Source organism: Canis lupus, chromosome 3 (genome assembly GCF_011100685.1).
Source record: "Canis lupus familiaris isolate Mischka breed German Shepherd chromosome 3, alternate assembly UU_Cfam_GSD_1.0, whole genome shotgun sequence".
NCBI classification, from domain to species: Eukaryota; Metazoa; Chordata; class Mammalia; order Carnivora; family Canidae; genus Canis; species Canis lupus.
In genome coordinates this window covers 16259635-16273153 of record NC_049224.1, presented here as the reverse complement: position 1 = coordinate 16273153, position 13519 = coordinate 16259635, and the positions used below count along the sequence as shown (strand labels likewise).

Below are 13519 nucleotides of genomic sequence, written 5' to 3'. Positions count from 1 at the left end.
ATATTCTTTTCCCTACTTTATATCTAAATGGGGAGTTCTCTAGCTAGTGGTAGCAGACACCTTTACCCCTCCTAGTAGAAACAGTCATACTAAAAAATGTGGCCCATTTCTGAGTTCATTCTCTGAAATGTGAATTCAATAGCTACTTGGGATCACTTGTGCAAGTGAGGTTTAGGAAACTGTTCCCCTCTGGAATCCTGCTTTTCCTGTGTCCCTATCAAGTAGGAGGCAGAGCCTTATATAAGGGTATTTGATATACAAATGCTCTTTTCAGAACCAAGCCATGGACCTTATCATTAAAAACACATTTTGAACTTGTATATGATTTTCAAGCACTTCACTTCCAGGTAAGCAAAATTCATTGCATAGAAGAAACAAAAGTAATAAAAGCCAACATATGAACAGAGAGATGAGGTAACATGCTATGCTTAGAAAATATTTATAAATAAATGAGAATATATGCTAGTTCATATTAATTCATGAACTATTCTGTGTACCACCACCAAAGATACACCAAGAAGCTTACAATGACCTGCAATCAGCAGTATTTCTGCATCTCCATTTCATTAAGCCATCTTGGCTATCAACTAAGGAGTTTTCTCTCATGAAGCCATGCATATTCCTCTTTATTCCTCTTTAATTGATTCTTTTGTGCAGGTCCTAAAAGGTAAGCTTCTTAACACAAGCATCTTGACATCTTTATTATTAGCATAAAAGTATAAATTGGTACAAGCCTTTGGAGAGGTAACTAAGAAAAACACTCCTATGCAGATTTCTGAATTAACATCCAAATCATATGCCTAAGAACTAAGAATACTGAATTCTTAATATGGGTCTGGAACTTTACTAACTGGTGTACAAGGATTATCCAGTGAGGTGCTGGCCAACTTGCTTGCCAGGAAGGAAAAGGAAAATTCCAATTTATAGCATTTGCCAATTTCCATGGTATAAATACTAACCCCATGGCTGATTTTAAACTACCAAGATTTTAATACCCAGCTCTCAAAATTCCTGAATAATTAACAATCGGCCAGCTTCAGCACATCATTACATTCTATCCTCAAAACAAAACTTGAAATTAGAAATTATGACCCTCTTTTACAGATGTTTAAACTGAGTTAGAAATTAGTCATGTAATTCTCCCGAAGTTCATACTGTTAGTTAGGGGCCAGGGGTTGTCTTTCTTTGCTTTATGCTTTTGCATATGTATTATAATTCTAATCCATTTCAGAGAAAAATGCAAATTAGCAACCAAAGAATAAACTAAATCAGAAAGAAGAAAACCCACAGCCAAACTTTCCTCTGGTGTGCTATTTGCCTAGAAAAACCTGCCACGGTAATGGATTCCAATGGGGTGTATAACTTAGCAGTTAGAAAAAAAAAAAAAAAAAAAAAAAAAAACAACTCTAGCTTGAAAACAGAACTGACAAAGCTTTCATACATGCTTGACATCTTTTCCTTAAGAATTTTTTTTAAAGATTGTGTTTAGTAGCTACAAAATAAGAGTTAATCAAGGGCTTAAACTTGCCAGATCCATAATGTGGTGATATTTAGTTGGGAAAAAGTGAAAATAACTTCTCCTATAATTATTATTCATCATTTAGTAACATCTATGATTCTATAATATTATGAATATTTCTGTAAAAGAGTAAAAAGAATAACTCTTACAGAAGATTTGGTAAAATAGTCCAGAGAAAAAAGAGATTCAGAAACAATGGCATGGATGATTTTTCCATATTAATTAGAAGCAGTATCCTTTCAAGGAACTCATGGAAATGAAGCTCTTTCTGAAGAGATCTAATGTAGTAGAAAGAAAAAAACAAAAAACTGAGCATATAAATCACCCAGCATTGAAACCTGAGTTTGAGTCCGAGCGTTTCTACCTCTGATCTGTATATCCCTGAATAAGCTGTTTGCTATTTTTCTGAGCAAAAATAAATAATAATTCTGGTCCAGATTCAAGTAATATGATGATAACAGTAGCTCATTTTTTTTAAATCAATTTGAATGTGCCAGGTCTTGTGCCAAATGATTCACATGCACTGTTTCATATAATTCTCCCAACTCAGTGAAGGAGTTCCTACCTCATTTTACCATTGAGAAGCTGCCTTGCTTAGAATATAACTATTAACTGGAAGAAGAAGGCTTCAGAGCCAGGGTTTCTAACCAAAAAAACCTTATTCATCACACTACATTTTGTATGTATGCCATGAAAGGGGACGAGCACTTCTGAAACTGAAATGATGACATCTCCTCCAAAAGGTTGTGATTTCTTGAGATCTGGAACCATGTCATGGTCCTCTATCTGTTCCCAAGTACAGCAACATACCAAATGTGTGAATGAATACAGGAAGGAATGATTGTATTATTGAAAATGGTTGAGCATCATCAATACTGTACTATATACACTATCATTACCCAGAATCTCAAATATGTGCATGCTTTGTTAAATATTTTGAGAAAACCTTCAAAAGGTTTGGGTTTGAGCAGTGATTGGTAAGGTAATTAATAAGATTTACCACCCAATTTTAAATATGCCAGTGTATTTGTAACTGATTTATTAGAAGCTATTTCTCTGTTGAGTGGTAGTTGAAAGGCCTTTGCTTTGAATGCTTTAGAAAACATTTCTTTATCATATCATCCTTTTCCAAATTTTGAAAATGTAAAAATTTGTCTTATTTCTGCCTCTTATAACTTACATATAGATATTTACCTTGACAAGGACTCACAATGGGGTATTTAATAAAAATAGGAAAATGTTGATTTGAGCTTCCAAATGTTTAATGTTTATGGTCCACATAAACATTAGTGGAATTTTGCTTAGCTTCATTTCCTTGTTTTTGGAGTTGACATTTATTATTTTGAGCTAATAAGACCAACATCACTAGGATAATCTCTGTTTAGAACAGTTAATATTTCTGCTCCATCCCACATATATGAAACCTTATGCTCCAAATCACAAGGGAATGAGTACAATTCATTATCTCATAAAAACAGAAACAAAAGATAACAAACAACACATGTCCTACTCTAATGGATGAGAATGGCAAGCTTCTTTTTTACAGGGCAAAAAATACAATCTCCCTCATTATAAACTGTCATAAGCATTTATAAAATCTTTTTTTAGTACATTTTTAGAGTATTTTGTGAAAACTTCCTTTCCTTCTACATAGTTGCTTCCCAGTATGATTTCTGATTTATTCATTTCCTTACTCTTCATATTTACCCTTCCATGTACATGTTCTTTTTCTTTCTATTCATTTTATTAGACTTGGGGCAGGGATAGTTTCTTATTTTTCTTTTTTTTAAGATTTTATTTATTTATTCATGAGAGACACAGAGAGAGAGAGAGAGAGAGAGAAAGAGAGAGGCAGAGGCATAGGCAGAGGGAGAAGCAGGCTCCCTGCAAGTAGCCCAATGTGGGACTCAATTCCAGACCCGGGGATCACACCCTGAGCCAAAGGTAGACACTCAACTGCTGAGCCACCCAGGCATCCTTCGCCTCTCTTTCTTTCTCTGGCTCCTTACACAGTACATGGCCTATAGTGGATAAGCTTAATACACATTTCTGCTAACTTTTCAGTCATTCCATTTTATTTTCACTATACAACTCTTTGTGGTACAACCTGGTATTGACAAAGAAGACAGTGAGGGTGCTGGAAGTGAGGGGAGTGAGAGAATGTGTGATCCATTTTTTCCACCTTTAAGAATGTATCTAGTTTTTCTAGCATTAACCTGAGCACTATCAGACTACCAGTTAGGTCAAACAGAGTCTTTCGAGAGAGTCTCTGAAGAGGACTTAAAGGAAATTTTCCCCTCAACAATTAGCAAGCATAATTTATTCACTGGAGGAGGGTAAATTGGGATAATCCACAGAGATTCTTATATTTTGTAGAACCAGCAACACATACCATCCCCCCTTCTTCAATATTTAATAGAGTATGTTCATCCACTACTTAGCACAAAAGGTTAACAAAGAGTTTCTCAAACTTCTTAAAGATGGACCTTATAGATGGACCGTGAACCAGAGATTTGTGCCACATCTTTCTTGATAAACTAGACCATGACATTCTCATCATAAAACTCCTTCACAGTTGGCACACCTAGCAGGTTGGCTTTAATTCAACAGACCATGAGATTCTATTACAGTCCAGTATATCCATAATGTGGGTACTCCTAGACAAAGAATTTCATGTTTAGCCAGTTCCAACCAAGAATAACATAATTATAATTCTTTTTTTTTTTTTAACTCAAGTTCACTAGATTAAGAATTCTGAACTTTGGTTTCCCCTAGGACTCACTCCTCAAAGATTTGAAACAGCTTAGAAAAGACAAGGATTGGAGGTAGTGGGGTGGGGAGGGGGAGTAATTGTAGCCAACATGATGTCTTTGTGGAGTCATCTGATTCTGTCAGCACAGAAAATAGAAAGAGTGGAATGGAGAACAATTGGGGTATTTTTACCAAGCTCTTAGAGCTTAGCCTACTAGGGGTAACTGTTCTGGGAAAGAATTCAAAGGAAGCTGAAAAGATTGCAATGAGATTTCAGTTCTTCCTAGTCTTCTGGTTAAAAGGACCATCCCACAGGCTAAGCTTTGTGGGGACTCCAGAGAAGAGAGAGATCTCATCTACTTTAAGAATCTCTGCATTTGAATATGGCCAAAACCCCAGGCATTGAAACTGCAATCTGATGAGAGAATTGCAAAAGAATGATTCCCATTTTAGCAGCTTTGTAAAAGAGCATAAAATGTTGTTGTAAGGAAAACATCCTGGCTGGCTGGCTGGCTTGCTGGCTGGCTGGCTGATTCCTTTCCAGGCTCTCCTTGTAAGAGACTGTTCACCAGACTAGAAAGAATAGAAAACTGTGACACAAGCTTGTCAAAGTAAAACCAAGAAGTGACCCAGTAAAGGACCCAGCAGGGCATAACCCTGGAAAGCACTTCTACCAGTAAAGAACATACAAGAATAGACTTCGTTTGAACATCGCTGATTAGAACTGAAGTATCAGTGGAACCACGAGAAGGAATGGCACATGAGACTTTGGTACAAGAGCAACAATATATAAGTGACAGGGGTTTGCTTGCTCCAATCAATCTATGCACCAATGCATCAAGAAATACCTTAGTGCTTTGTACATGCAACACCGAAGGGACATACTTTTCAAATTGCTACATTCAAGCAAAGCAACTAGCTATAACATACTCTATAAAACAGTATTAGTGAGTAAATGAACAATAATAAAGCTAATGACTTTTTGGAGTGGGAAGAGATCGTTTCCATCAAAAATCTTTAGAGAAGAAAAAAAAAATCTTTAGAGAAGGACTCATGAACGAAGGAGAATCTGATCTGGTCTTGACAGGTGGACAGACATAAAGAATGAGGAAATGCATTAAGTATGGCCCAGATGTGGTAATGGAACACAGAAAATTGGAAAAGCGGGAACACATAAAGCATGGTAAGGATGGATACAATGGCATATGCATATAGATACATATACATCTAATCGTGTCCTGAGATATATAGACATAAATAGGCAAACAGATAGATTGACAGGTCTTCCTCTCAAACCTAGCCTTCTCTTTTTATTCCTAGTAGCAGCACCACTTCCTAGATTTGTGACCTTGGTTTCATTATTTAATCTCTTCCAGTCTCAGTCTCTTAAATGCAACATGGAAATAATCATTGTCCTTAACTTATTCAGCTGTTGGATAAATGAAAATGAGTGCTAATAGGCTTGAAACAGAGACTGGGCCATTTTAAGCACTCAAAACATGTTTGCTGTTATTACCATTTTTATTGCCATCTCCGTCAGGTCATATTTCCTTCATTTTCTTGTGGTCCTCTCACCAGAATTTGAGCTGTTTGAGGGCAAAGAGTGTCTTATCCATTTTTTTACTCTAAACATCTAGTATATTCCCAGTAGAGTAGGTGCTCATAACAGTCTCCTGAATGTTGAAATGGTTCCTCATTCTATACACGTATATCTACATTTATGTATCATAGTTTCCAGGTTCACATGCTTCTGTTCCCAGGCCTTCTCTTTCTAGACTGCTCTATATTCTTCCTTTCCTGATGCCATGGGCTTTGCTTCTCTAGTGTTGTATGTAGTCTAATGGTTGTTGTAATCCAGGCTGTTAGTTTCACCTACAGAATTTCAGAGCAGGAAGAAATAGTAATCTGCAATTAGTAATCCATGATTCTGGCTTCTGACCTCCCAATGCCATATATCCAATTAGTGAACTCAAAATGTGAACACTGAAAGAACACGTATCTAAAATAAATACCTAGTTAATGTGCCCTGAGTGTTCTACTCCCAGTAACTACATTAAAACATTTTGTTTTCTATAGGTGTGAGTACCATTATGCCAGCTTACATCCTGGAAAACAAATCTATTGACATCCACACACTCTAGAGGGTTAAGCCTAAGTTAAAAGATTATTCCCTTCCCTAGCTACTTAGATTACCAAAAAAGATAGCCATATAAGATTACTTCGCCTTTTCTGACTTTAAAAAGTTGCCTGCTTGCTACCTTTTTTTATCTGAAGCCTGTAGGCAGATTCTAATTTGGCCCTGCAAAAAAATCTGCTTGGCCCTGGGCTGAGGGAAGATGTTAATTTTCATGACTGTTTTAGAACACATCAAAATTCAGTATGCATTTTTTCAGGATTTCAAAGCAATATGCTTAAAACATGCAATTTAGAACTAGAACATATAGAGCATTTAAAAATATTCAGGTTTTACCAAGAATCCATCCGGTCTATTATTGCAATAAGTAGGATACAAAGATATCTTTATCTGGTTGTGAATGAAACTCTATCTACTTAGAAAAAAGTTCGAAATAAAATTTTAGCTCTTTTAATTCTACAGAGGTTTTCTAGCTTTGACAGTAGAAATTTGGTGTGGTTGAAAAGAAAGAGATTATAAAATTGAATATGCATTAAGCATTTCTCAAAAATAATTGTAAAAGAAAAATGGTTTCTAGTCCTTAATATTTATCCTGAATATAGCTTAAGTTAACACTCTTAGCCTAGTCAACAAAATTAACCAAAAAATTAGAATAGGACCTAATCCACCCTGAAGGTCTGTTAAAACGGGCACGTTGAACATTTCCACGGACTTCATCCACATTATTTGTGCTCTCTTATTATTATTATTATTTTTTTTGTGCTCTCTTATGTCAAGCAGTGGTGACTCCTTCCTGAGAATAGTGGGTAAGAACTTTTAAAAACAGTCCAAAAGAAATGAATTTGTGAATTTCCACCTCCTACATGTCAGAATGCACTTCTGTCAGTTTTAATAAACTTGTTCCTTTTGGGTTGGCATTGTCCTGTACTCCAAGAACACCAGAAGTTGGAGACTGAATGGAAATGTAGTTACAGATGTTAAGTCTTTTTTAGCTGAACCAAATGAATGTTGAAACGCATTCAGTTACTTTCTGTTCCTCCCAACCAAAGTCCAAAAATTTCTAGTATCAAAATGAGATCAAGAATGAAATAGTGAACAATCTCATCTGCATGTAAAGACTTCAGAGGGTTCAGCTTTAAAAAAGCAAAAAAGGAAGAGAGAAATGCTTCATTATAATTTTCTGCGCCACATTTTTAGGCGAAAACTAGCTGCAGCGGGCTTTGGCCCCACTCAAAGATGAGAGACATGAAATCCACCTTAGCATTGCTCCTGAAATAAAGCAACAGCTTAGCCTTTCGGAGGCAACGAGTTTCTGATCATGTATTTTCGGCACGAAATTCAGCCACTGTTGAAGCACATTGTTCCTTCCTAGAAATAGATGCTCTATCATCACAAAGGTTAACATGACTTGAGAGTCTACTGTGTGTGGGTCTCTGTGCTAAGAGCTTCACACATATCATCTCATTTAATGCTACAGTGACTTATAGCATGAATACACTGAAACCTCCATTTTAAGAAGGAAGCAGAGTCTCAGAGAGGTAAGTAGCCCAACAAATCACAGGTAGGCATAAGCACAGCTAAGACCCAAACCAAGGCAGTCCAAATTCGAGGGTCCTCGCTTTTGGTGAAAGTGTAAGAAATCTAGATTATGCACTAAGTACCATAGCAGTCAATACTATAACAAATTAAAAATTTTAAAAAAATCACAATCATTTCAAATTAAAAAACAAACAAACAAACAAACCTTGACAAATGGGAAGAAATCCTGCTTGCATGTTCTTAAGAGGCAGTTCTATCAGATTCTATTTCAGTAAATTCCAACAAAGCTTAGCTGAATTATTTCACTGAACTTTTACTATAACATTTTTACAAACCACAGTTTCTGATCAATGATGCTTTGGCTGTGGAACTGAGCACATGGTAATACTTATCCCTCTATACTTTGAAATCCAGCCCTCTATTTACCAAGCATAAAGGCAAATGCCAGTTAAACTACTCTTAGTTCCATCTTTCTGATGTTCAAGCACAGGAACAATTATCTCCATCAATATTTTATGGCCTAATCCTAAACAGACAGTGCCACAGTGTAGGCAATCGTCCTGTTAACATGCTGTTAATTTTCAGGCATAGAGGCAGAAATGGACTATACAGTTACTGAGAAGGCACAGCAGTACATTTCCCTAAGGTAAAATTCTCTTCACATTCTCTGGTCTACCTTCATTGATAATAAGGGAATTAGAAACATTTCAGAGTTGTGTTCAGTGGGTTAAGCTTGTTCACTCTTTAAAATTCATGGAGAGAAGGAAGCTTTCTCAGTTTTCCAGTTTTTTGAAATACAAGGTTTGCAACTCCCCTATTCAAACCACATATCTCATGATCCCACCTACCTGCCATCTTATTTTGTTTGGTTCCGGTTTTTTTGACTTAACACTTTAAATAGCTATTATTATGTAACAAGAGTCACAGCCCAGATCCTTGAAATCTAGACCACTGGACATCAATTAGAAATATTTCTATGAAATATGAGATAAGAATGCCAATATAACAAAAGCCATAGGAAATTTTAATGCAAATAATTTTTACAATTTCAACATTAATACAGAGTACTTCAGTCGCCTAAATAATTTCATTGAGAAGATCACAGCATTGACTGTATGATTAGTTCTCTTTCTTTTCCGATTCTCATAAAAAGATTGAAGACTAGGGTGGAAGGATGTAGGATGCAAACTGTCATATAAGACCATTCCTTGTAAAAAAATAATTTAGAGGAAATGTGGCCAGAGAAATTATGTAAAGATTCAAAGAGCAGGAGTAACAGTGGAAGAAACAAAGGATCCTTCTTTATCTGTTTATTGATAGGCTAAATACATTTCTGGCAGCTGTACTTGAGAATAGAGTCTGTATTATCTTCCCTGTGACTTCAAGTTTGACCTTAAAATTTATCTAACCTCCGCTAAGTCTGATACAATTAGTCTTTAAACCCAACTTGGTTATGACTTTTTTTACTGAATAGAAAATTTCAGCAAGTTTCCCTCTCAAAGGTAGCATACAATTGAGAATAATTTCAAGACACTTCCATTATTTTTTTCTCCCTTTTTGTATGTCATGAGTTTCCAGATTTGCAAGTGTTAACTATATATCAAATGTCTTGTCAATTTTAAAGAATAATGTTCAAATACATTTCTCCTAAATATAAGGTAATAAATATCAAATTTGTCAAGGTTGTCCAAATGGAGTAAAAGCAAGAAAGTTTGATCAGTTTGGAAATCTGGTGGACTTGGGTGACCATGGTAATAGATACCTTTTACAGGTTTGAGAGGAAGGGACTTTATGTCTTTGTACAATTCTCTAGTTCTTATAACACAAAGTGCAGAATGTCCTTGTAAGACTATTTCTTACTTCTTTGCCAAATACAGTTCTTAAGTACTATGTTTATATAACCATCTGCCATGTTTACATAGCAGAACTCAAAGGCAGAAATCTTTCCCTTGTCAGAAGCATGGCCGTGCCCATAAGCCTATCTAGTATATAAATTATTTTGGAGTAAATTAGAATCCTCCTCCATTAATGTTCATTAACTTAAAAGCAGGGTCAGGCCTAATGCATACTGGAGAGGTAGATGGCTTTGCCTTAGAAAACCCTGTCTCCCTCCTGTTGCTCTCCATTGATAATCTAGTGACTGCTGATTGCCTGGTATTTTTCATGTTATACCTCACCTAGACAATGTTTCTGCCCACCTCTCTCCCTTCATTCATTCAACAAATATTTATTGAGCACTTACCACATGTCACCAAGCAGTGCTCCAGGGAGGTATTGGAGTTCTATTAATGAACCAAAGAGAGATCGCTGGCCCTGTGCAGCTTATATCTAAGAACAGAAACAAAAAAGAAATAATAAATAGAATAAATGCATGAATTATATAGGATGTTAGCAGATAATACGGCTATGGGGAAAAAAGAAAGGAAAGTAAAGCATGGTAAAGAGGATGATGATTATAGAGCTGGGGGAGGATAGGGAGAGGATTGTACTTTCAAATAGAAAGGCCAGGGTGGGCCTATTGAAAAAGCAGCTTCTTTTCCTTTTTTTTTTTTTTTTTTTCATGAATAATTCTTTTTTTTTAAAGTACAAAATGATTATTTTTTTGGTATTTTTTTTAATTGAAGTTCTATTTACCAACATGTAGTATTTACCCCAAAGATACAGATGCAGTGAAAGACTGAGATACCTGCACCCCGATGTTTATAGCAGCAATGTCCACAATAGCCAAACTGTGGAAGGAGCCTCGGTGTCCATCAAAAGATGAATGGATAAAGAAGATGTGGTCTATAGATACAATGGAATATTACTCAGCCATTAGAAACGATGAATATCCACCATTTTGCTTCAACATGGATGGAACTGGAGGGTGTTATGCTGAGTGAAGAGAAGGCAGCTTCTGAGTAAAGAAGTCAGCCATGTGGAAATATGAAGGAAAACTTCCAGGAAGAAAAGACCAATTGCCCTAAGGCCAGAGGAGGCTTGATGTGTTTGGAGAACCACAAGGAGGCCACTGTGACTGAAAGAGAGCAAACAAGGAGAACAATAGAGGAAGAAGTGAGAAAAAAATAAAATAAAACAAAACAAGCTTAGGGAGGAGTGGGCCTCTTGGTAGACAACTGGAAAACTTTGGCTATTAAATCCCATTCCACAGAGTTCTGTGCTTTGTTAAGACTAGAGATGAATAGATTGATGATATATTTATTTACTCATTCATTTAATTCTTTATTTATCCATTCATTCAACAACTATTTATGAAGGCATACTACGTGATAGGCCTCATGATAGGCAGTAAGGCTATCACAGTAAGCAAAAGCAGACACAATCCCTGTCCTCAGGGAGTTTATCATCTAGCAGACGCAGACAGACAGTAATCTGATAATCACAGGAGAAAGGCTGTGATGAACAATCAAGCAGAGGGGCAGGATGCTACTATGGAAGTCAGGGATAGGAAAAAGTAACTTAGTTATGAAGATCAAGAACAGTGCCCTGAGAAAAAAGCAATTAAATGGCAAGTGAAAGATAAATAGGCAGTAACGAGGCAAGCTAGAAAAAAGTGCTTAGGGGAAGGACAAGTGACAGGCTGAAAGAAGCAGGGTGATAGCAGAAGACTGAAGGAAGGTGGAGAGGTTGGAGTCGGAGAGCTGAGGAGTGTAATGGGGGTGAGTCTGGAGAGGTGGGTTGGAAGGTGGATTGAATACCCTAGGGCTCAAAGGCTATAATAAGCAGTTTGTCTTTATCCTAAGCCCATAGGGAAGCCACTAAGAGATTTTAAGTAAGGTGGTGACCTGATTGGATTTAAGTTTTAAAGATCACTAATCCATATTGAATATGTATTAATGAGTTTATGTGTCTATCCTCTAGATAATTTGCTTGCATTTTAAAAGGAGCCTTAGAGAGGTAATCCTGAACGCAAGCAGATCCTGGTGGGAATTTTAAATATTGCAGCAAATGGATGAGAAAAAACAAGTCAGGTAGGGAAATTATTGAGCAGCCCATCAATTAAGTCAGAGAAGGAAGTCAGATTCTATGTATTAAGCCTATAAAATATGGCTTTCATTAAACTATTAAGATGTCAGGAAAGAACAAAATATTGGTTTTGTGTGAATACTAAATCCCTTTCATTTCTTTGATAAGCATTTTGAGGCCTAGCCATGTTAAGTGACTTTCCCAAGGTCACAGAGAAATTTCATAGCAGTTCATCCAGTGTAAATTACTAAAAAAAAAAAAAAAAAGGCAAAATGGGCAAATTAATTTAAGACTTAAACTAGAAGGTGTGGACATCTTAATGACTCCTAACTCTTTTGTTTTTACTTCTAAAACATTATGGAATACTTATGTCCATACAGCCTTAAAAATCCTGCTGTTCTCTGGGCACAGTTCATAAATCCCATTCAATAGCCTCATGTGCAATATCTTCCTCACAGTTGTGTGTTGAGTCTTCTCAAATTAGTCCTCAGAGGGAAAGCTGTTTGGTGAGTACCTTTCCTCTCCATCCTCAGCACTACCCCTTCCGACTACTACCAATGCCACATGTATTTGATTCAGTCAACCAATATTAGAACATCAATTATATGCCAGGCAGCCTGATAAAGTACAAAGATTTAAAAAATTCCTATTTTCCAAAAACTCAATATAATGAGAGCAATCATCAAGTAAATGAATAGTCACAAATAATGTCACAGTTTCTCTTTAAAGTTGGATGCAGAATGCTGTGGAACAGGACAAATGTCACAACTAACTCTGCCACAGGTGAAGCAGGCTTCACAGAAGTGACATAAGTTGACAGTTTTGAAGGATATGTTAAAATCTACCTCTGGTTGGAGCAAAATAAGGATTTTTCTTTTTCTTCTTTTTTTTATTTTTTTTAGATTACATGGGGTTGACACACCTCAAATTAATTTTATTCAGCTGTCTTTTGGTATAATGCTATGGCTTATATTGAAGGACCCAAAATGAAACATTTTAGTGAAACTAAATCATTGTTTACATAGGACCTTATTGTGTGATTAACACATGGTCCCTTTGTGAAGGCACATCTGGTACCAACGTGAATACTAGTTGAACTTCCTCAGAGTTCCCGGTGTTTTGGGTTTTTTTTTTTTTTTCCTCCATTAGGGATCCTGTTAATTGTATAACTGAATAAGCTTCCTTTTTTCCATTAGAAAACCTGGGGCCAGGGATCCCTGGGTGGCGCAGCGATTTGGCGCCTGCCTTTGGCCCAGGGCGCGATCCTGGAGACCCGGGATCGAATCCCACGTCGGGCTCCCGGTGCATGGAGCCTGCTTCTTCTCCCTCTGCCTGTGTCTCTGCCTCTCTCTCTCTCTCTCTCTCTCTCTGTGACTATCATAAATAAATAAAAATTAAAAAAATATATATATAAAAAAAAAAGAAAACCTGGGGCCAGATTTGAACCTAAATACTTCAGACTTATTATTTTTATTTCTTGCATGATTCTATGTATTTTAACACGTGTATAGACCATCACAATCAGGCTACAAAACAGTTTCATCATCCCCAAAATAATTACATCCTTCCTCTACCACAACACTGGCAACCTCTGCTGTTCTCCACTCAAA

At 36.5% G+C, this 13519-nt stretch overlaps 1 long non-coding RNA gene across 3 annotated transcripts in view; it reads right to left on the bottom strand.

Moving 5' to 3' along the window:
* LOC102151391 overlaps positions 1 to 13519 on the bottom strand; it is a 298291-nt gene that overhangs the window by 155925 nt on the left and 128847 nt on the right. For all 3 annotated transcript variants that reach the window (XR_005356690.1, XR_005356691.1, XR_005356688.1), the window contains one exon: positions 10186 to 10271. This is a non-coding gene — a long non-coding RNA (uncharacterized LOC102151391). The remainder of the gene's footprint in view (positions 1 to 10185; positions 10272 to 13519) is intronic.